Raw genomic sequence first — 10,254 nt, forward strand, 5'->3', positions numbered from 1 at the left:
CCTTATTTTACTGCATCAAAACCCCAAGTTATTTTGAACACCTTGATTAAATCTCCCCTTAATCTTTTCTGCTCTAAAGAGAAGAATGCCAGCTTCTCCAGTCTTTCCACATTGACTGAAGTCCATCACCCCTGAAACAATTCCAATAAATGTCCTTTGTACTCTCTCCAAGGACTTAACATCCTTCTTGAAGTGCGGGGCCTAGAGCTGGACACAAAGGGCAGGATTTTCCAGTCGCACCCAGCCCAAGACTGAAAATTCCCACCCAAAGTCAACAGACCTTTAAATGGTTGGGAAATTCGCATCTGGAGTGTGGCGAATGTATAGTGCTAATAATTCACCAGTGCATTTGTATCATGTTCTGCTGTTGTGTTATGTTGTTAACCCTGTGGGCTCCACCTATGGGCCATTGTGTGGCATCACCCATAGGGGGATATGTTGGGGCATGTACAGGCTCCGCCCATGGCTCCTCCCCTTGAAAGGAAGTATAAAGAGCAGCTGACCTGCAGGCGGTTCCCAATATTGCACCAGTCGCAGGCAGACACTGTTCTAAGCTGATTAAAACCACGGTTTACTTCTCCTCGTGTCTTTGAGTGAATTGATGGTCGCATCATGGGGTCTAAACCCCATGTTTTATGAAGCATTTAACATAATTTCCTTGTTTTTGTACTCAGTGTCTCTATTGATAAACCCAAGGGTTGTTGAGAGATATGGGGCGAAATTCTCCCCCAACGGCGGGATGCCCGCCGACTGGCGCCAAAGCCGGCGCCAATCAGACGGGCATCGCGCCGACAAAAAGGTGCGGAGGTCTCCGCATCTTTGGCGGCCTAGCCCCAACATTGAGGGGCTAGGCCGACGCCGGAGGGATTTCCGCCCCGCCAGCTGGCGGAAATGGCGTTTGTTGCCCCGCCAGCTGGCGCGGAAATGCGGCACATGCGCGGGAGCGTCAGCGGCCGCTGTCAGTTTCCCAGCGCATGCGCGGGAGCGTCAGCGGCCGCTGTCAGTTTCCCGCGCATGCGCAGTGGGGAGAGTCTCTTCCGCCTCCGCCATGGTGGAGGCCGTAGCGGAGGCGGAAGGGAAAGAGTGCCCCCACGGCACAGGCCCACCCGCGGATCGGTGGGCCCCGATCGCGGGCCAGGCCACCGTGGGGGCACCCCCCGGGGCCAGATCGCCCCGCGCCCCCCCCCAGGACCCCGGAGCCCGCCCACGCCGCCTGGTCCCGTCGGTAAATACCAGGTTTGATTTACGTCGGCGGGACAGGCAATTTCTGGGCGGGACTTCGGCCCATCCGGGCCGGAGAATCCAGCGGGGGGTCCCGCCAACCGGCGCGGCCGGATTCCCGGGGGGGGGGGTCGGAGAATGACGCCCATGTTTCTGAAAATTAAGTATGCAGCATAATCAATCTATCCATGATATCAGAATTAGTGAGCTGGTATTTTATCTGGCATATCTGTTATATGATATGTTTATTTTAGTGATACGGATGACTAATAGGTCAAAAGAAAAAGTGTTCGGAACTGCTGGTTGTAACACCAGAGTTACAGGACTCTTCGGTTCTTCGCTGCACGTACACTTTAGTCATCGTTGGCAACAACTTTTTTAAAATCCTGAAAGTTGTAACTTAATACCTGTACAGTTTGAGGAAGCCTGGGTTTGGCTAAAGTAATAGATTCCTATCTCCTGCAGTGCATACTTTCCCCTGGAGAGTATCGTTGGCTGTCTTACCTTTAATAGCTTGCTTAACATGTATCATTCCCACGCTCAAGATACTGGTTAGGCCCTGAAGCTATTTTTGCCGTCTTCCTTTTTCTTGTTTTAAATACTCATTCAGTTTCATTATTTATGGTTCAAATTGTATTTGATGTGCTGCAGAAGTATTGAAAAAAAAAATCAAAGAAATCTTTTTTGTGGAATGACACCAATGCTCCTAGTAGCTTTGAATAGCTAATTTATGAAGACACTGTCGATCTGAGACTTCTGTTCCTCTTGTTGTCCAACAAAAAGGGACAGATTTTAAATTTGACCTGCTCCAGTGTTTGTCACTTTTTACATTTGGCTTTATCGTTGAATTGCTTAATGACAACTCAAACATGTAACTCGAGCTACATGTCACTCGTGTTTTAGGAAAAGCATTCACAAAGCAAGTGGTATATTCAAAGTTGTCAGCTGTGGCTCTGTGGGTTGGTAGCACTCTCACTTCTGTTTCCAAGGTTCATGAGTTCAAGTTCTCCTCTGGAGATGTGAGCATATAACCTCACCTGGCACTCTACTGCGGTCTTTGGAGAGTGCTACACTGTCGGAAGTGGTGTGTTTCGACTGTGACATTTAGCTTAGATCCTACTTTCAGAAATTGCTGACCCTTGTACTGCTATTAAAACATTCTGCTATCTTGCTTTCAGATAAAGTTGGCCTTTACTGCACTATTAACACCTGCTTTAGTCTTTATTGATTCTTTAGTCTTCATTCATTACTGCTCCCTTTATCTTGCTTTGACAAAGAGTCATCGGACTCAAAACGTTAGCTCTTTTGGATAGTCAGAGGCTTTTCCCCAGGGTAGAGGGGTCAATTACTAGGGGGCATAGGTTTAAGGTGAGAGGGGCAAGGTTTAGAGTAGATGTACGAGGCAAGTTTTTTACGCAGAGGGTAGTGGGTGCCTGGAACTCGCTACCGGAAGAGGTGGTGGAAGCAGGGACGATAGTGACATTTAAGGGGCATCTTGACAAATACATGAATAGGATGGGAATAGAGGGATATGGACCCAGGAAGTGTAGAAGATTGTAATTTAGTCGGGCAGCATGGTCGGCACGGGCTTGGAGGGCCGAAGGGCCTGTTCCTGTGCTGTACATTTCTTTGTTCTTTGTTCTTTGTTCTTTTCTCTCCCGGCAGATGCTGCCAGTCCTGCTGAGATTTACCAGCATTTTCTCTTTCGTTTCAGATTCCAGCATCCGTAATAATTTGCTTTTACCCTTTATCTTGAGTCCTTGACATCTTTGCCATTTAATCTCTCCCGATCTTCAACCTATCCCTGGCCTTCAATTTTTTTCCAACTGCTCCACCGCTCCTCCCATCCCCCAACTTTAAGCAGCATAAAAGTCATCACCAATTCTACCTCTCTTCAGCTCTGAAGATGTGATACAGATTTGAAATGCTTTCACAGCACCAGGGTCCCAGGTTTGATTCCCGGCTTGGGTCACTGTCTGTGCAGAGTCTGCACGTTCTCCCCGTTTCTCGGTGGGTTTCCTCCGGGTGCTCAGCTAAACTCATAAACTTAAATTAAACTAATTAATTAATTAGTGATGGCTGGTCAGGTGATGTGCTTGAGCTGCTTGATGTGGGAGCTGGCAGAACCCATTGCGAGCTGCAGCGACCACATCTGCAGTAAGTGTTGGCTGCTCGAAGAGCTCCGGCTCAGAGTTGATGAACTGGAGTCTGAGCTTCAAACACTGAGGCACATCCGGGAGGGAGAGACTTACCTGGACACTGTGTTTCAGGAGGCAGTCACACCTGTCAGAGTAAGTAGTTTAAATCCTGCCAGTGGCCAGGGACAGCAGGGTGTGACTGCAAGTCAGGCAGGTAAAGGGAACCAGCAGTCAGGAACTCAGGAGCCTCAGCCCTTGACTCTGTCCAACAGGTATGAGGCACTTGCTCCCTGTGTGGATGGCGAACAGGGCTGCAGGAAGGATGAGTCAGCTGACCAAGGCACCATGGTTCAGCAGGCCATTCAAGGGGAGGGAGTAAATAGGCAAGTTGTAGTTGTAGGGGATTCTATTATCAGGGGGATAGATAGTATCCTTTGTGAGCAGGATAAAGAGTCCCGCATGGTATGTTGCCTGCCCGGTGCTAGGGTGCGGGACATCTCTGACCGGCTTGAAAGGATACTGGAGAGGGAGGGGGAGGATCCAGTTGTTGTGGTCCATGTCGGTACCAACAACATAGGCAAGTCTAGGAAAGAGGACCTGTTTAGAGATTATAAAGAGCTAGGATTCAAATTAAAAAACAGGTCCTCAAGGGTCATAATCTCCGGATTACTGCCCGAGCCACGTGCAAATTGGCATAGGGAGGCAAGAATCAGGGAAGTTAACACGTGGCTGAAAGAGTGGTGTGGGAAAGAGGGGTTCCTTTTCATGGGACACTGGCATCAGTTTTGGGACAGGGGGGACCTATACCGTTGGGATGGTCTCCACCTGAACTGAGCTGGGACCAGTGTTCTGGCGAAAAGAATAAATAGGGTGGTCAATAGGACTTTAAACTAAAGATTGGGGGGGAAGGGAAAGTCAGGGAACCAAGAGGTGAAGTAATCAGTGGGAAGCGTAGCTGCTTAGGAATACAAAAAAGCACGAAAAGACAAAACTCAGGAGAGGTTACGATAGTCCCCATCCCACAAAATATGACACAGTGTATGGAAAGGCTCAGTAAACCAAGGTCCACCACACTAAGAAAACAAAAAGGGACGGTCAATAGAGAATTAAAGGTGCTATATTTAAATGCGCGCAGTGTACGGAACATGGTAGATGAGCTTGTGGCCCAGATTGTGACTGGCAGGTATGATGTGGTAGGCATCACAGAGACATGGTTGCAGGGGGTTCAGGACTGGCATTTAAACATCCAGGGATTCACAACCTATCGAAAAGACAGGGAGGTGAGCAGAGGGGGCGGGGTTGCCTTGTTAATTAGGAATTAAATTAAATCAATAGCACTAAATGACATAGGGTCAGATGATGTGGAGTCTGTGTGGGTAGAGTTGAGGAACCACAAAGGCAAAAAAAACATAATGGGAGTTATGTACAGGCCTCCTAACAGTGGCCAGGACCGGGGGCACAAAATGCACCACGAAATAGAAAGTGCATGTCAGAAAGGCAAGGTCACAGTGATCATGGGGGACTTCAATATGCAGGTGGATTGGGTAAATAATGCTGCCAGTGGACCCAAGGAAAGGGAATTCATTGAATGTTTACAGGAGGGCTTTTTGGAACAGCTTGTGATGGAGCCCATGAGGGAACAGGCCATTCTGGACTTAGTGTTATGTAATGAGCCAGACTTGATTAAATATCTTAAAGTAAGGGAGCACTTAGGAGGCAGTGATCATAATATGGTAGAATTCAATCTCCAATTTGAAAGAAAGAAGGTAGAATCAGATGTAAAGGTGTTACAGTTAAATAAAGGTAACTACAGGGGCATGAGGGAGGAACTGATGAAAATCGACTGGGAGCAGAGCCTAGTGGGAAAGACAGTAGAACAGCAATGGCAGGAGTTTCTGGGAGTAATTGAGGACACAGTACAGAGGTTCATCCCAAAGAAAAGAAAGGTTATCAGAGGGGGGATTAGGCAGCCATGGCTGACAAAGGAAGTTAGGGAGTGCATCAAAGCAAAAGAGAAAGCCTATAATGTGGCAAAGAGTAGTGGGAAGTCAGAAGATTGGGAAGGCTACAAAAACAAACAGAGGATGACAAAGAGAGAAATAAGGAAAGAGAGGATCAAATATGAAGGTAGGCTAGCCAGTAACATTAGGAATGATAGTAAAAGTTTCTTTAAATACATTAAAAACAAACGGGAGGCAAAAGTTGACATTGGGCCGCTCCAAAATGACGCTGGTAATTTTGTGATGGGAGACAAGGAAATAGCTGAGGAACTAAATAAGTACTTTGCGTCAGTCTTCACAGTAGAAGACATGAGTAATATCCCAACAATTCCGGAGAGTCAGGGGGCAGAGTTGAATATGGTAGCCATCACAAAGGAGAAAGTGCTAGAGAAACTAAGAGGTCTAAAAATTGATAAATCTCCGGGCCCAGATGGACTACATCCTAGAGTTCTAAAGGAGATAGCTGAAGAAATAGTGGAGGCGTTAGTTATGATCTTTCAAAAGTCACTGGAGTCAGGGAAAGTCCCAGAGGATTGGAAAATCGCTGTTGTAACCACCCTGTTCAAGAAGGGAACAAGGAAAAAGATGGAAAATTATAGGCCAATTAGCCTAACCTCGGTTGTTGGCAAGATTCTAGAATCCATTGTTAAGGATGAGATTTCTAAATTCTTTGAAGTGCAGGGTCAGATTAGGACAAGTCAGCATGGATTTAGTAAGGGCAGGTCGTGCCTGGCAAACCTGTTAGAGTTCTTTGAAGAGATAACAAATAGGTTAGACCAAGGAGAGCCAATGGATGTTATCTATCTTGACTTCCAAAAGGCCTTTGATAAGGTGCCTCACGGGAGACTGCTGAGTAAAATAAGGGCCCATGGTATTCGAGGCAAGGTACAAACATGGATTGACGATTGGCTGTCAGGCAGAAGGCAGAGAGTTGGGAAAAAAGGTTCTTTTTCGGAATGGCAACCGGTGACGAGTGGTGTCCCGCAGGGTTCAGTGTTGGGGCCACAGCTGTTTTCTTTATATATTCACGATCTAGATGACGGGACTGGGGGCATTCTGGCTAAGTTTGCCGATGATACAAAGATAGGTGGAGGGGCAGGTAGTATGGAGGAGGTGGGGAAGCTGCAGAAAGATTTAGACAGTTTAGGAGAGTGGTCCAAGAAATGGCTGATGAAATTCAACGTGGGCAAGTGCGAGGTCTTGCACTTTGGAAAAAAGAATAGAGGCATGGGCTATTTTCTAAACGGTGACAAAATTCATAATGCTGAAGTGCAAAGGGACTTGGGAGTCCTAGTCCAGGATTCTCTAAAGGTAAACTTGCAGGTTGAGTCTGTAATTAAGAAAGCAAATGCAATGTTGTCATTCATCTCAAGAGGCTTGGAATATAAAAGCAGGGATGTACTTCTGAAGTTTTATAAAGCATTAGTTAGGCCCCATTTAGAATACTGTGAGCAATTTTGGGCCCTACACCTCAGAAAGGACATACTGGCACTGGAGCGGGTCCAGCGGAGATTCACACGGATGATCCCAGGAATGGTAGCCCTAACATACGATGAACATCTGAGGATCCTGGGATTATATTCATTGGAGTTTAGGAGGTTGAGGGGAGATCTAATAGAAACTTACAAGATAATGAATGGCTTAGATAGGGTGGATGTAGGGAAGTTGTTTCCATTAGCAGGGGAGACTAGGACCCGGGGTCACAGCCTTAGAATAAAAGGGAGTCACTTTAGAACAGAGATGAGGAGAAATGTCTTCAGCCAGAGAGTGGTGGGTCTGTGGAATTCATTGCCACAGAGGGCGGTGGAGGCCGGGACGTTGAGTGTCTTTAAGACAGAAGTTGATAAATTCTTGATTTCTTGAGGAATTAAGGGCTATGGCGAGAGAGCGGGTAAATGGAGTTGAAATCAGCCATGATTGAATGGTGGAGTGGACTCGATGGGCCGAATGGCCTTACTTCCGCTCCTACGTCTTATGGTCTTATGCTCCGGTTTCCTGCCACAAGTCCGGAAAAACATTATGTTAGGTAATTTGGACATTCTAAATTCTCCCTCAGTGTACCCAAGCAGACACCGGAGTGTGGCGACTAGGGGCTTTTCACAGTAACTTCATTGCAGTGTTAATGTAAGCCTACTTGTGACAATAAAGATTATAATACTATTATGATAAATGTTAACTCTGTTTCTCTCTCCACAGCTGCTGCCAGAACTACTGAGTTATTCCAGCAATTTCTGGTTTTATTTCAGAACCTGCCTGCTCTCGTTGCCAAGATTGCTCAGCGATTCAAAAAAACTTTATTGGACATAAACTACTTCAGAACAAGTTGAAAGGGGCTTGCTAAATATAACTTTTCTTTGTTCACAGTTCCACTGCACTGTCTTTTTTTTGCACTGTCTTCTGATGGAAACACGTAAATAGATGTAAAAGTAGGCACCAACACAGCTAAACTAGGGAGGGAAAAATCTCATTAGCATTCTTGTTCCTGATTACTTTCCAGTGATTCCTAATGGAAAATTGTATGTATGGGCAATAGATCCTATTTGGTCTTGTCCTGTGTGGCTAAATGACCTACCTGCCTTCCAAAATTCACTAACACCAGCTATAAGGATATTGCTGCCATCTGTGCAACCTGCCAGAGTCCACAAAAATAGACATGGAAGTAGGTCTCTTGTTAAAACCATTCGGAAAATAGAGTAAAGGCAGGAGAGGACAGGGTAAACAGTCAGTCCTGCCTTTTCTCATTGTCACTACAAATTTTAGCATGCAGCTCATCATACATTCATTCTTTGCAAATTCCAAGGCTATAAAATTCTCTAAATTTTCTGTTGTATCAATATGACAAAAAGGATCTGGATTTTTCAATAATTTGCTCGCCTTAATAAATACGGTATGAGGACATATTTTCCCAGCTAATACAGTCACATTAATTCAGATTGCTTTAGATTTAGAAACGTCACAGAGCTTTAAAAAGTTTTGTACTTTCATATATTAATTCATGATCGTAGAAATGCACAAAAATTGAAAACCATTAAAAAATGTAATTCTTTGCCATTTTATTCAGTCACTGGCAGACACTCATTAAGTTACTAGCAGATCTGTCATAGTATTATTTACAGGTCGTCTCGGAGCTGAAGTGTAATCCTCAGCAGTTTTTCTATTGTTATAATTTTGCAAAGTTAGTATCTAATAGGAACAGTCAGGCGGCACGGTAGCACAGTGGGTAGCACTGTTGCTTCACAGCTCCAGGTTCCTAGGTTCGATTCCAGGCTTGGGTCACTGCCTGCGTGGAGTCTGCACGTTCTCCCTGTGTCTGTGTGTGTTTCATCCGGGTGCTCCAGTTTCCTCGCACAGGTCCCGAAAGATGTGCTGTTAGGTGAATTAGATTTTCTGAATTCTCCCTCTGTGTACCCATACAGGCTCCGGAATGTGGCGACTCGGGGCTTTTCACAGTAACTTCATTGTAGTGTTAATGTAAGCCTACTTGTGACAATAAAGATTATTATTAAATTAATTAATATGTCACATGATACAAAACAAATATATGACGCACCTCCAATCATGAGCGATACGGGCACCACTGTTACATTTGTTGTGCTATTTACCTAACACTTCAGCAAATTTGCTTTAAGTGACTGGTTGATTGATTAATTGATTTACTGTCACGTACCGAAGTACAGTGAAAAGTATTTTTCTGCGCCAAGGGAACATACACAGTACGTACACAGTAGACGAAAAAGAATAATCGACAAAGTACATCAACAAATAGTGTATCAACAAATAGTGATTAGTTACAATGCGGAACAAGGACCAATCAAAGCAAATACATGAACAAGAGCAGCATAGGGCATCGCGAATAGTGTTCTTACAGAGAACAGATCAGTCCAAGGGGGAGTCGTTGAGGAGTCTTGTAGCTCTGGGAAAGAAGCTGTTCCTATGTCTGGATGTGCAGATCTTCAGACTTCTGTATCTTCTGCCTGATGGAAGGGTCCAGAAAAGGGCAAAGCCTGGGTGGGAGAGGTCTCTGACAATGTTGTCTGCCTTCCTGAGGCAGCGGGAGGTGTATACAGAAGCTTGTGTGATGCATTGGGCTGAGTTCACCAGACTCTGCAGTTTCTTACGATTTTGGGCCAAGCAGTTGCCATACCAAGCTGTAATGCAGCCGGATAGGATGCTCTCTATGGCATATCTGTAGACATTTGTGAGAGTCGATGCAGATATGATGAATTTCTTTAGCTTCCATAGGAGGTATAGATGTTGTTGGGCTTTCTTGATTGCTGCATCAACGTGAGTGGACAAGTGGTGACCTCCAGGAACTTAAAGGTATCGACTATCTCCACTTCGGAGCCATTGATGTAGATGGGGGGGGGTGCCATGCTACGCTTCCTGAAGTCGATGATCAGTTCCTTGGTCTTTCCCTCCCTAAAACCCATTGTTCCCAGTTTTTTACTTTATAAAAGCTGTTCTCGTTTCTCTCAGACACTGGCAGGATTGTACAAGATTACTTTGTCCTCATTAGTAATTTTGGATTTTATGAAACTGTATAAAATGCTTCATCTGGAGTATGGCATCCAGCTCTGGGAACCATAGCTGTGAAGCCATTACAAAGAGTGCAGAGGAGATTCACAAGAATGATTCCCGGGCCATTGTGTACAAATAACAATTTGCATTTCTTTAGAGCTCAATGTAATAAAATATTCCAAAGTCAATAACCCAAGGTCCAAGGGGCCCTTTTGTCCAACCTAACCTTTAGTTGCTTCACCAATCATCTGCCCTGCATCACAAGGTCAGAAGTGGATGTTTTGCTAAAACCTGCAGTGTTCTGTTTCATTTGTAATAGGTCCAATAATGAAGGAGTCAATGTCCACATGCTCCAAGAGCTCCAAGTTTCTCCTTCA

This window comes from Scyliorhinus torazame, chromosome 18, assembly GCF_047496885.1.
Source record: "Scyliorhinus torazame isolate Kashiwa2021f chromosome 18, sScyTor2.1, whole genome shotgun sequence".
In the NCBI taxonomy this organism is placed as follows: Eukaryota; Metazoa; Chordata; class Chondrichthyes; order Carcharhiniformes; family Scyliorhinidae; genus Scyliorhinus; species Scyliorhinus torazame.